Here is a 15,322-nt window from a genome sequence, read left to right as displayed (position 1 = left end):
GATTGCACATGTGCACATCCTTCATCAATCCCTCACTAGCTGTCACAGGAAATGCAGGGCACTTCTGAGCGTGATGATACCAGGTAATATCTTTTGCATAATAACACAATACAAGTACAAAATAATAGAATACTTTTGTGAAATAACACATTAATTGTTGTAAAATGATACAATTCTTTTGCGAAATCTTCTTCTTTTGGCTGCTCCCGTTTGGGGTTGCCACAATGGATCATCTTCTTCCATATCTTTCTTTCCTCTGCATCTTGTTCTGTTACAACCATCACCTGCATGTCGTCTCTCACCACATCCATAAACCTTCACTTAGGCCTTCCTCTTTTCCTCTTCCCTTGCAGCTCTATCCTTATCATCCTTCTCCCAATATACTCAGCATCTCTCCTCTGCACATGTCCAAACCAACGCAATCTCGCCTCTCTGACTTTGTCTCTGAACCGTCAAACTTGAGCTGACCCTCTAATGTACTCATTTCTAATCCTATCCATCCTCGTCACACACAGTGCAAATCTTAGTATCTTTAACTCTACCACCTCCAGCTCTGTCTCCTGCTTTCTGTTCAGTGCCACCATCTCCAACCCATATAACATAGCTGGTCTCACTACCATCCTGTAGACCTTCCCTTTCCTCTTGCTGATACCCGTCTGTCACAAATCACTCCTGACACTCTTCTCCACCCATTCCACTGTACCAGCACTCTCTTCTTCACCTCTCTTCCACAATCCCCATTACTCTGTACTGTTGATCTCAAGTACTTAAATTCATCCACCTTCGCCAACTCTACTCCCTGCAACTTCACCATTCCAATGACCTTTCTCTCATTTACACACATGTATTCTGTCTTTTTCCTACTGATCTTCATTCCTCTCCTCTCTAGAGCATATCTCCACCTCTCCAGGGTCTCCTCAACCTGCTCCCTACTATCGCTACAGATCACGATGTCATCAGCAAACATCATAGTCCACGGGGACTCCTGTCTAATCTCATCAGTCAACCTGTCCATCACCACTGCAAATAAGAAAGAGCTCAGAGCTGATCACTGATGTAACCCCACCTCCACATTGAATGCATCCGCATGCTACCGCAGACCTCAGCACTGTCACACTTCCCTCGTACATATCATGTTCAAATCTTACGTACTTCTCTGCCACTCCCGACTTCCTCATACAATACCACAGCTCCTCTCGAGGCAACCTATCATATGCTTTCCCCAGGTCCACAAAAATGCAATGCAACTCCTTCTGGCTTTCTCTAAACTTCTCCATGTCTTTCTTAGCATGAAACCATACTGCTGCTCACTAATCATCACCTCACTTCTTAACCTAGCTTCCACTACTCTTTCCCATAACTTCATGCTGTGGCTCATCAATTTTATTCACCTGTAGATACTGCAGTCCTGCACATCCTCCTTATTCTTAAATATCGGCACCAGTACCGTACAGTTCTTCTCCACTCCTCAGTCATCCTCTCACTTTCCAAGTTTCCATTAAACAATCTGGTTAAAAACTCCACTGTCATCTCTACTTAGGTTTGTCATCTGGACCAACAGCCTTTCCATTTTTCATCCTCTTCATAGCTGTCCTTACTTCCTCCTTGCTAATCCGTTGCACTTCCCGATTCACTATCTCCACATCATCCAACCTCTTCTCTCTCTCATTCTCTTCATTCATCAGCCTCTAAAAGTACTCTTTCCATCTGCTCAACACACTCTCCTCGCTTGTGAGTACGTTTCCATCTTTATCCTTTATCACCCTAACCTGTTGCACATCTTTCCCAGCTTGGTCCCTGTGTCTAGCCAATCGGTACAGGTCCTTTTCTCCCTTCTTAGTGACCATCCTCTCATACAACTCATCATATGCCCTTTCTTTAGCCTTCGCAACCTATCTCTTCACCTTGTGCCTTATCTCCTTGTACTCTTGTCTACTTTCTGGATCTCTCTGACTATCCCACTTCTTCTTTGCCATCCACTTTCTTTTTTTTTTGTGGATGGATAAGACCAAAATAGAACTTTTTGGTTAAAATGAAAAGCGTTATGTTTGGAGAAAGGAAAACACTGCATTCTAGCATAAGAACCTTATCCCATCTGTGAAACATGATGGTGGTAGTATCATGGTTTAGGCCTGTTTTGCTGCATCTGGGCCAGGACGGCTTGCCTTCATTGATGGAACAATGAATTCTGAATTATAACAGAGAATTCTAAAGGAAAATGTCAGGACATCTGTCCATGAACTGAGTCTCAAGAGAAGGTGGGTCATGCAGCAAGACAATGACCCTAAGCACACAAGTCGTTCTACCAAAGAATGGTTAAAGAAGAATAAAGTTAATGTTTTGAAATGGCCAAGTCAAAGTCCTGACCTTAATCCAATCGAAATATTGTGGAAGGACCTGAAGTGAGCAGTTAATGTGAGGAAACTCACCAACATCCCAGAGTTAAAGCTGTTCTATACGGAGGAATGGGCTAAAATTCCTCCAAGCCAGTGTGCAGGAATGCTCAAAAGTTATCAGAAATGTTTAGTTGCAGTTATTGCTGCAAAGGGGGGGTCACACCAGATACTGAAAGCAAAGGTTCACATACTTTTGCCACTCACAAATATGTAATATTCGATCATTTTTCTTAATAAATAAATGACCAAGTATAATATTTTTGTCTCATTTGTTTAACTGGTTTCTCTTTATCTACTTTTAGGACTTGAGTGAAAATCTGATGCTGTTTTAGGTCATATTTATGCAGAAACTAGCAAAATACCCGCGCTTCGCAGCGGAGAAGTAGTGTGTTAAAGAAGTTATAAAAAAGAAAAGGAAACATTTTAAAAATAACGTAACTTGATCGTCAATGTAATTGTTTTGTCACTGTTATGAGTGTTGCTGTCATATATATATATATATATACACACACACAGAGACACACACATATAAACATATATACATATACATATATACATATAAACATATCTACACATACACATATCTATATATATATACATATACACATCTACATAGTATAAATATACATATATACACACATATATATATACATATCCACATATATATATATATACACATATATATATACATATCTACATATATACGATATACACATACATACATATATACAGTATATACTGTATATAGCAAAATCCCCGCGCTTCGCAGCAACGAAGAACTGCTTTTAAATTTTTATTAAGAAGAATAGAAAACCTTTTTGAACTGAGGGAAAATATACCAATAACTTTCTGTTAAGGATCTCTTTGTATACCACGTTGTCAGTTCAGCACTCCGGTTGTAATATGACCAAGTTGTGCACTGAGATTACTTTTGAGAATGCAACGTATAGTTGTCCAGGAGAAAAGCAATGTTGCCTGAAATCAATGGCAACCTTTAGTAGGGTCTGTCCCTGAGACTTATTAATTGTCATCGCGAAGCAGAGCCTTACTGGAAATTTGAGGCATTTGAATTGAAATGGGAGATCAGAGGGTATAACGGTGATGTGAGGAATACATTCAGAGTGTGGCGCTCTGCTGTTTTTTTGTGTAGCTGCCTTCACACAGCTTCTCCACTGCTTTATAAACGAATGGCATATAAGGCCGTCGTTTCTCCTTGCTTCGCGGTTCTGTACTGTTTTATTGTTCATTTATTATGATTGTTATAGTTATTGTGTAGCTATTCGAGACTTACTTTACTGTTCAGGTACCCATTTCCTTTATTTAATCCGCGGCTTGTACGCTATTTTTTGTTCGTTTATTACGATTATAGATATTTATTGATTCTCTTCTTTAGCTGACTGCCTGCTCATATAAGGCGCTCCACTGGTTTTTTGTGAAGCAGCCTTTACACAGCTTCTCCTCTGTTTCATAAACGAACGACATATAAAGCCATCATTTTTCCTTGCTTTGCTAAGGAAGCTGCCTTTTTATTTTATCCACGGGTTCTCTGCTGTTTTATTGTTCATTTATTACGATTATTATAGTTCTATTTATATATCATGTTGTCAGTTCAGTACTCTGGTTGTAATATGACGAAGCTGCGCAAGCTCACTCTTGAGAATGCAACGTATAGTTGTCCAGGAGAAAAGCAATCTTGCCTGAAATCAATGGCAACCTTTTCTAGGGTCTGTCCCTGAGACTTATTACTTGTCATCGCGAAGCAGGGCCTTACTGGAAATTGGAGGCATCTGAATTAAAATGGGAGATCAGAGGGTATAACGGGGATGTGAGGAATACATTGAGTATGGAGAAACTCTAGAGACAGCATGTTTATTAACTTGTGGATTTTTCTGTGAGTATTTGGTGGCAGCGTGACGAAGTTGCTTCCTCAAGACCACGTTAGCTGTGGAGCTCAGCTCGGAGCATATTCTTTTCCTACCTTGTCAATTGTGTAATACGTTTTTTGAACAGGTTTGATGCATGGAAGTGATCACTCGTACTGCGTTCAGTCAGTTTACGTGAGCTGCTCTCTTGTGTGATGCTGCGATGTCCACGGCTTTATTTAATGTTAGCTAAGACCCGGCACTTAAAAGTTTCTCGCTACAGTAATTTTAACTCCGTTACAAAGTGATCCAAAGTCTCGTTTATACCTTGTGTCTTCTTATTAAACTTGTATCTCGCGAATAAAGAATTCAGCGTTTTGCTTCAGCGCTCTTTGCGTTCACAGTCAGTTCACGTGATTACGTGGGAGGTGTGATGATGTGACAGTATATGGAGAAAAATAGGTTCCAGTTATGACCATTACGCGTAGAATTTCGAAATGAAACCTGCCCAACTTTTGTAAGTCAGCTGTAAGGAATGAGCCTGCCAAATTTCAGCCTTCTACCTACGCGGGAAGTTGGAGAATTAGTGATGAGTGAGTGAGTGAGTGAGGGCTTTGCCTTTTATTAGTATAGATATAGAAAATTCTAAAGGGTTCACAAACTTTCAAGCACCACTGTACTCTCCTGTATTTCCTCATTCCACCACCAGGTTTCCTTTTCCTCTTTCCTCTTTCCAGATGTGACGCCAAGGACCCTCCTTGCTGTCACCCTTACTACATCTGCTGTAGTTTCCCAGCTGTCTGGTAAATCTTCACTGCCACTCATTGCCTGTCTCACCTCCTCCCTAAACTCAACCTTTCTGTATTCCTTTTTCAACTAACACCATTTGATCCTTGGCTCTGCCCTCACTCTCTTCCTCTTCTTGATCTCCAACGTCATCCTACAGACCACCATCCTATGCTGCTTAACTACGCTTTCCCCTGCCACCAGTTTGCAGTCTTCAATCTCCTTCAGATCATCTCTTCTGCACAGGATGTAATCTATCTGTGTGCATCTTCCTCCACTCTTGTACGTAACCCTATGTTCCTCCCTCTTTTTAAAATATGTATTCACCACAGCCATGTCTATCCTTTTGGCAAAATCCACTATTCTCTGACCTTCTCTCCTTGACACCACACCTATCCATCACCTCCTCATCTCTGTTCCTTTCACCAACATGTCCATTGAAATCCACTCCAATCACCACTTTCTGTCCCTTGGGTACACTGTTCATCACTTCATCCAACTCACTCCAAAAACCTTCTTTCTCACCCATTGCACACCCAATTTGCGGGGCATATGCACTAACATCCTTCATCATCACACCTCCATTTTCCAGCTTCATAATAATTACTCTGTCTGACACTCTTTTCACCTCTAAAACACTCTTAACATACTGTTCCTTCAGAATAACTCCTACCCCATTTTTCCTCTCATACACACCATAGTAGAGCAATTTGAATCCACCTTCAGTCCACCTGGCCTAACTCCCTTTCCACTTAATCTCTTGCACGCACAATATATCAGCCTTCCTTCTCTCCATCATATCTGCTAGCTCTCTCCCCTTACCAGTCATACTACCAACATTCAAAGTTCCTACCTTCAGTTCCACTCACTTTACTTTCCACCTCTCCTCCTGCCTCCGGACACGTCTCCAGCCTCCCCCCAACTGTTCTTTCTTCTCCTTCTTCTTCTACAGCCAACAGAAGCCCAATTTCCACCAGCACCCTGTTGGCTAACAGTACTGGTGGCGGTCATTGTTAACCCGGGGCTCGACCGATTCGGTATGGAAATTCGTAACCCTTCCCATTTATCCAGGTTTGGGACCGGCGCGAAGAAACACACTGGTTTGTGCATCCCCTGGGGCTGGGTTAATTCTTTTGCAAAATATTGCATGTGTGTGACACTATTCTTGGAGGTTTAAGCTACATCCTCTGAGCGAATAGCATGAACAATTTCTCTGCTTCTCTGCTTTCTTAAAAAAAAATAGGTACAGAGACCACAAACACAGAAACGCTCTCAATTAAAAGTAAATTATCTTCAGTGTAGTCCATCAAATGTTTGATAAATGATTAAAAAGGCCTAAGAATCAGCTTCAATCTTTCAAGGAGAAGGGCCAGGTACTGCTTGTTATTGTTGTGACTGCAATACTGGCCCAACCAGACACAGCACAATGCAGTCCCTGTACTCCAAAGAAAGCTTGTTGCACTTGTTTAATCAAATTATTCAAAAGGTTATATTGTGAGTCCAAAAGAAAGCATGTGGATTCTCTCAAGTGACACACCTGAATACTTGCAACACTATTTGAAATCTTGCATTTCATGAAAGAAATCCTTATAGTCACTTGGGAGCCAGTCATTGTCAGTTTATCTTCAAGGGACATGGCTTAAATACAAACACCAGGGGCAGCCATATACAGCTGTTAGTTAACTCAAGTCCAAAAAACGAATAGGAAATTCAGTAACTAGCACAGATGTGGTTAAAACTGACAGAGATTGGTGCACAGGCTATAACAAACAAAAACAGTAATCATGGTCTTTGGTTAGAGAAGGGAGTCAAAGTGCAAGTGGGCAGCTAATGTGTCTAAAGTGCATGCCTAATGTGAAACTGGGTAAGCAAAGCAATGAACTAAAACATGGGTGTTTAATAAAATCACAAAAAAAAAAATAGAATTTTAAAATTGACCTTTTTCCCTGCTTCTACTGGAATATTAGAACATTCTAGATGAGAACAGGCCATTCAACCCAAACATCTTGCCTAACATATTCACCTGATTTCTTTGAAATAACATCAAATCGAGTTTTGAAGAGCCCTACACTACTACTGTGAACCACCATTAAACTTTTAAATGTTTGTATGATATATATCTTTGGATAGTTTATTGGTCTTTTTGAAAAATGTATTTTAAAGTAACAGTTACAACCCACTGAACTAATTTCCTTCATAATTTTAATCATGTCACCTCTTAATCTTTGTTTACTTAAACTGAAAAGTCTCAGCTTTTTCAATCTCCTCCCATAACTCATACCTCTTAGTCCCAGAATCAGACTACTCTTTTCTCTACCTTTTCCACTGCTGCTACACCTTTTTTTGCACTATGTGAACCCAACTATCACAGTATGCCACATGAGGTCTCACTAGTGTATTATATAAGCATAACCTCAACTCACTTGTACTTCATGCATCATGTTATATAATCTAACATCCCATTACCCTTCTTATGGCTTCTCTACACAGTCTAGATTTGGATAATGACAAGTCCACTACAACTCCTAGGTCCTTCTCATAAAGTATGTTTTCAAAGTTCAGAATTACCATCGTGTATAAAAATCTAATATTGTTTATTCCAAGTGTAACAATTTACAGCTATATAAATTAAATGTCATCTACTACAAATGTGTCCATGCCTGTATTCTCTCTATAGTGATTGAACTGTTCCTACAGTGACCAGTTCAAATAAACTGTTTTATTTTCGTCAAATAACTGGGAGCACTTCTGGTGCAATAATGTTGCCATCAAAGAGCACTTCTGGATCAGGCAAAACTTCAGTAGGACAGGGGCATGTCCTTCTGGATAACCCAGTGGTAACTGGGTTATTCAATGGGGCTACCCATAGTGCATGCTGACCTCTGGTGCATAAATGGCAGCTCCAACAGAGTAATGAGGCCTTCCAGAGTACAGGAGGAACCCATGTCTCTGAGACACCATCTCCTACTGTCCTTCCATTATGAAGGCCTCCTGGACAGGTAAAGAATCACCATCCATTCCAACTAAAATGCCAGCCTGACCTTGCCTTCTATGACACTACATTATCTGCCATTCTACCCAGTTTGGTATTATCTGTAAACTTAAGCCACTTGTTATTTATATTGTTATGAAGATTATTTATATATATTAAAAACAGCAACAACCCTAACACTAAACCCTTAGGGACATCACCTAATTCTGAAAAAGTTCTGGGGCCTCATGTATAAATGGTGCGTACGCACAAAAATGTTGTGTACTAATGTTTCCACACTCAAATCGCGATGTATAAAACCTAAACTTGGTGTAAAGCCACGCACATTTTCAAGATAGCTAAATGCTTGGCGTATGCAATTTCTCCACTCGGTTTTACAAACTGGCAGTGCCCAGCGTCAAAGCAGTGCTACTGTTCCAGTGTGATTTCCCTTTTTGTTTTTAGACACACATCCCTGACGCGGCTTTATAAATACACTGAAATTAACCGCATATTGTTTATTAGTTTAATGCATCTGATTGTAATTAACCTGTAACAATGTAATGGTCCACAGAATGGTGAAACTATTCTAAATACCATAGCTGCTTTAGCGTTGTTGCTCTCACTGCACCTTCTTCTTTCAGCTGCTCCCATTAGGGGTTGCCACAGCGGATCATCTTTTTCCATATTACTCTCACTGCACCACTCGGAGTATTTATATCACTGTATCTGAGTGGGCAATCACAGCTCTACAGCAGCTGACTGGAAAGAGAATTATCGGTATACAGCATCTAGCATATGCTGCCTCAGCCATGCTGTCTATTGAACTGCTCTCATACGGCAAACGCTTCAAAGCCTTTCCTCGTGGTTCAGAAACAGTTTCATCCCAAGAACTATAAATGCACTCAATCAGTCAATCAAGTGCTCCTTGTAGAGCGCTTTGTACTTATATGTACAATTACCTCACTGTAAACTTGCATTACAGTTATAATATTGCACAATCTGAGCCACTTTATAAAGCGCATATTTACATATGATGACGATATCATACTTAAGGTGAAATGAAGCAAAATATGTTTATTGTATTATACAGATAAAACTTTAACTTCATTTAAATAATCTATATTCTTAATAATTAAATATATGAAGACACAGTGCCGCAGCGCTAGCGAGGAGCTGGCGTTCCGTTCACGGATTGTTTCTGCCTCGCTCTATATTCTTGCTGGGGCTGGCGCGACACTGGAAGGATAGATGGATAGAATAATTAAACATGTACTACAAAGATATTTCAATGTTCCCTAAAAGTTTTGAAGAATCGGCGTTCTAAGCTTACAGATGGCTTAATGTCTATTACAGAGCTGATTGTGTGCCGATTGGGTATTTGGAGAAAGAAAAGTAAGGACAAGGGGGTTAGTACATTTGAAAGAGACAGTACTACTGCAATAAATTATTTCATTGAAGGTCACGCACGGCACAGCAAGCATCTTGCGTGAGGCATGAACAATCACTGTGCCACCATGTTCCCATGTTTAATAACGTGCTTTAAATCCTATCATCATGAAAATTATATCAAGTATACATCTCAATATTTTAATTACTCAGAGAGCTGTAATATCATGAATTTAATGGATTCTGTGTCCTGTCGGAGGAAGAGAAAGCCCATTTAAGAAGCACGTACTGATTCACACACATAGAGAACATAGAAGATCAAATACAAAACAAAGCATTTAATGTGCTACTTTAGTTACGATGGGATTTGAGAAACTAGTAAATTAAACGATTTATAGATGAAGTTTATGATGTTTTACTTTAATGACAAAATAAACTACGTGATTAAAGTAGAAATTTTGAGATTAAACTTGACATTTCGTGCTTTTTTCCCACTGTGTGCCTATTTTTTTTATGCTTTTGTCCATATGGCATGTTATAGTGTGAATTCTACGCACAGCATTATGCATGAGGCCCCTGGTGTTTAAGCCAGTTTTGTACACAATGATCCCTGAATTCCCACTTTTCTTAGTTTGATCAGTAGCCTCTGATATGAAACCTTATTAAAAGCTTTCTGAACATCCAGATATATGGTATTATATGCACCTCATAGAATTCTACCAAATTAACAAAACAGCATCTTCCCCTCTAAACCCATGCTGACTGCTCACTATTCCACCTAATTTCAACATGTGATGCTTGATCTTTACTTTCATTAATTCCGCATATTAAGTTGGAATTTTGCCTGTGATGCATGTTAAGGTTATTGCACTTTAATCATATACCATAGACGGACAATAAACCACTTGCCTGCACCACAATTATGTGAACCACTTGTGCTACCTGTTACAACTGCAAGCAGACTGTGTTTGGGAGAAAGCCAGTTGAATACAAGAAAGCCAAAAAACAGTATGAGTATGAGTGTCAAGGCCAAAATGAGAGACAAAAGTCATAAAAAAAAAACAAGAAGACATTAAACCAAAATTTCGTTAGCAAAAGAGTTTGAAAGAGCAATTATAAAAGAGTTTTGAGTCTGCAAGTTGGATGAGAAAGGAAAATCTAGGGGGACCTTTTAACCTGTTATGTTGTGCCATGACCTCAAAGAACATGCCCCAAAAAACAGGTGCCTATGCCTTAACGACCAAAATGGCAGCGAATGTGAGGAGAATTACCACAAATGAAAGTCACAATAAATCTCAGTGAACCAGAAAATACAGAAAAAGTGTTTGATTACCAAATGTGGCAATTGGTGCCACAGCCCACTTGCCAAGTTGTTTGCCTGCCTATGGTAAAGTCATCCCTGATGGAGGATTGCATGAATCATGGGAAAGAGGGGTCCTTTCATCGGATTGGCTGGCCCAGCACTGTTTCAGCCATGGAATGGCCAAATGGGGGAGGAAGCTTGATGGATGAGGTCTCCAGGTCTCTAAAAATATCCAAATCTTATTATGTGATATCATCTACTGTTAAATTCTACTCTGTACTTCTAAAATTTTTATTTTTATGCTGTATTGAGGATTTGTTCTGTGTATTGCATTGTATTGTATTGACCCCCTTCTTTTGACACCCACTGCACGCCCAACCTACCTGGAAAGGGGTCTCTCTTTGAACTGCCTTTCCCAAGGTTTCTTCCATTTTTCCCTACAGGGTTTTTTTTGGGAGTTTTTCCTTGTCTTCTTAGAGAGTCAAGGCCTGGGGGGCTGTCAAGAGGCAGGGCCTGTTAAAGCCCATTGTGGCACTTCCTGTGTGATTTTGGGCTATACAAAAATAAATTGTATTGTATTACCAGAATCAATACAGAAAATATATGTTTTGGGAATTCTCTACACTCAGACCACCCTTGGATCTTAAAATATTCCCAATTCTCTAATATTCAGAGTACTGTAACACCAGATAGGATAACATTTTGAAATTAAAAATCTATTGTGATATCTTACATTGATTGGACTTTTCTTAACTGTAATAATCCTAACCCTCTTCCTGTAACTCAATGAGAAAGCTGTAAATTATATTAAACTGAAATTTAAAATTTTCTCTGTGAACAAGGGTTCAAGATATATTTAGAAGCTGCAAGAGTTCAGTAATGCCATTCTAAAGTGTGCTATGTCTCTACCATTTCTTTACTACTGTTTTAATAGATCCAAGTAACCATTTTAGAATGTGTTCTTTTGTCACATCTCTCTCTAAATTTAGCTCATGTTATATTACAAAAAAATATTCCACAAAAGTTTATAAACATATTCTAAGCAGTGTATGCAGACTCAAGTTGCTGTATCAAAAACCCCCACAGGCTACACCAAATTCTTCAAAATATTGACTGAAGTTTGATTAGCTAATATCAAAGTTGTCTCAGTGAATTATCCAGATATTTTTAATGGTTTTAAGGTTTCTGTACAAACAGTATTCTTGTCCTCCTTCTAGGAATTATCTATTGTGATTAAACATATATAATATTCACTACTCAATCAAACTTCATTTAAAGATGTCTTATTCAAATGGACACAGCAGAATTCTTTAACCATAACTTGCCCACGAGTTTACCATCTCTGTTGTGAACCTGTCTTTATTATAATAAAGTAACCACTTGGCACTATGCACACCATATTTGGTAGACTTCAGGTAATGCTTTCTTGCTGTTACAGTTTCTGTCTTCACCAAGATACTTTAAAAATGTAACATATTTAATCACCTGCACTGTAAATAAGGTGGCTAAACTTAATCTATGGTGTGACAGTCAGTTTATTTAGCTGGCACTTTTACCCTACGTTAGTTACAAATTACAAGTGTGCCACATTGTATGACATATAAAATACACAGTATTTTTTGGAATGGCATATTAGATGATTTACTGAGTGTTGTGATGTGAACCAACAGACAGTTTTATTATGTGATATTGTCCCTATATGTTTGTCACAAAGCCACACTGCCACTGGAAATTTAAAAGTTTTGCACTTTCAGTTAAAATTGTTTATTCAGTAAATCACTTCTCATAGTATAAAATTCCCTGTATATACTAAATAGGATAATGAATATCTGTACCACAGCACACTCAGTAGCTTAATTATCTAATCAACCAAATAGTAAACAGGGAACGTTATACACTTTCTGTACTGTTGATATTGATCTATCAACAGATAAGTACAAAAGACTACCCTTGAGTCCATTAGCCAATCATTCTTATCATTAAACACTCTCTAACAATGTGTCCAGGATATCACAGTCAAGTAAAAAATTTGTGCTTGGGTAAATTAGTCTGAAAAATAAGAGTCTGTGAGAATAACCCATAAAAAGCAGGCTAAGTCCTCCTATGGAAGAAATAGTCAGTGGATGATCTCATAAAAGGAATTATTTTTCTGTACCCTGCTACCTAATTTAAAGGGCACTAATGAATAAATCGACACAAAAAAAGACAATATTCTTTATACTATCTCTCTTGCTTATCATTACTTAGTATCTTCTAATGTCTTCATGTAAACAAATTGTGTTTGTTATTGTATTTAACTACAGCAAGGTTCATTTATTTTTAATTTAACATATTGTTATAAACTGCTAATACAAAAAACAATATCTCTTGAACAACAATTCGTAAAGGTTCAATTCATCCAGAACAATGGGGAAAACTCAACTTAGTGATTGAGACTATAAATAGATGGCTTAGTGTATATTTTAATAGTAATCTTGAGAGATACAGCTAGAATGCTAATTTGGGCATTTGAAACATTCAGTTTAGGACATTAGCCTTTGAAAAGAAAGAAAGAAAACATTTTTACCTTCACAAATGGAAATGTGAACATTTTTTTAAATTGTAGTATTGCATTTCTACAGTCTGTGTATATGTGAACTTCCATTCCTTCTCAGTAAACTTTACATGTCTGATTCAAAGCCCCATCAAAGTGCCTGTATATTTGAAAAAATCATTGTCATTTCAGTTTACACAGTTTTTTGAAAATGCTGCACCATTGATTTTGCAAAAGACATATATTATATGAAAGTATGTCATCACAAAGATACATTGGCCCCCAAACACGCACTGGTGTACGATTTCTGTTTCTATTTCACAGAACACGTGATGCAATTCTATCTCCTCACTGAATCTCGGGACCCTCCTGTTATATTGGGAAGAATAAGGGGCAACATTCAATGCTTGTCACGGCCACAATCAATAATAACAACAGGGTGTAAGAAATTCGGCAGGTTGCGTTACAGAAAATTGTTCCGCAATAGTGTTTCTGCTGTAATTAATAACATGCTTCATGTTGGGAACTAGTTTCTTTTTACAATTGTGTTTACTATAATACGGAAAAATTGTACAGTAATGTACAGTATACAGCATAATGTCTAAGCTGATGTTATTGAGGAAGGTTTGTTTTGTGATCGCCACAAATAATATTATTGCACTGAGTACTCGATTACACTGTATATATTATCTTAAAGAGCTCCGCGTGCACACCTTAAGAGATTTTATCGTTAATTTAAGCATACCCGCTGCTTTCAGGTCTGACGTAACACTTCCGCATCTCTTGCCAAAAAAATGTAACAAGTATGTTTTTATAACTATCTATCCACCCATCTGTCATGCTTCTGGAGCTTTTTATGGTACGTAGCTGTGAACATATATCAAATAAGTAAGAAAATTCAATGTGCTTTTTTATTATTTATTATTTAACTTGAATGGGTAAATTAACTAGACTGTACTGACGCCTGCCGCGGTAGGTTGAGTATCTCCGCATCCCGCAATCTGCGTAAATTAAGCGAATTCGGTGAATAAATCATGGATGGATACACTGAAGTGAACACCCAGAAGATTTATAAAAATAATATTTGGGGGGAGGTAAAGGTAAGACGCACCGTGTAAAATTTGTAAGCCGAATGGCAAAATATAAAGTTAAATAGTAAGCGTAAACAATTGCTTTATGGGTAACTGACTTTTTTTTTTTTTTTGAGAACGTTTTAAATCTGGAAAAGTAATTTCTTGTGTTGGGTTAATGTTTTTCCCAACAACAGTCTGTAGCGGACTTAGTTTAAGTAAGTTTCTCTAGATTTCATAATAGCGCAGTTGATCTGATGCGAATGCAAGATGTTTTAACAATGAGAAAAGTTATGTTTAATATATACTAGTTTCAAAGTGTTAATGCATTCTGGAAATATGAAATGTCTTTCATTTGTCTATTCAATTTGCAGTTAATTTTCACTATTTTAGAACCATATAAGACCGATTCAGTTTAGCATATTGAAATATTTATTCTTGCATTTCCGTTTCTAAAACTAGCGCCTCATTGGAGTGTTTACGCAACCAAGTCGGGGGTGTTTTAAATTTTAATTTGCACATTTCAAAAGCATATTAAAAACATCGTTTGGAAATGCATACTCCCACGCACACTAAAAGAGTAACATTTGGGCAAATATAACAGATACTTGGATTATTTTCTCCGACGGCCAATAGAGGGCGCATTGATACTTTAGTAATTCGCCAGCCCTTTAGAAAATAATTGTTAATTTTGCATACAACGTCGCAATTAAATGCTTATGTGCAGCACATTTTAAAGTGTGACGGTATAATTTAGCATGTATTTCAATTAAAAGTTTTTATTTATTAATAACTAATCCATTACCTTTAACAATTGTAACGTTTTAAGTGATTTTATTTGTTTTTATTTACTGACATATAATCTACATTAATGAAGTAAAATTACAGCAAAAGGCGATGTGATATTGTAACAAGTATTACTAGTTAAAAGCTCCGGTTATGAACAATACATTTCTATTTTTCAAAGTGTATATATATTTAAATATGTGTGTATTTATCTTTTGTTATTCTG

General features: G+C 37.9%; 1 long non-coding RNA gene across 1 annotated transcript in view; it reads right to left on the bottom strand.

Annotated features, from left to right (window-relative positions):
* The window catches only part of LOC120525630, a 65,365-nt gene that overhangs the window by 37,260 nt on the left and 12,783 nt on the right, over positions 1 to 15,322 (bottom strand). The gene's annotated exons all lie outside the window — the stretch shown is intronic.

The sequence above is a fragment of the Polypterus senegalus genome, chromosome 3 (genome assembly GCF_016835505.1).
Source record: "Polypterus senegalus isolate Bchr_013 chromosome 3, ASM1683550v1, whole genome shotgun sequence".
NCBI lineage: Eukaryota > Metazoa > Chordata > Cladistia > Polypteriformes > Polypteridae > Polypterus > Polypterus senegalus.
This window is presented reverse-complemented; position numbering and strand designations above follow the sequence as displayed.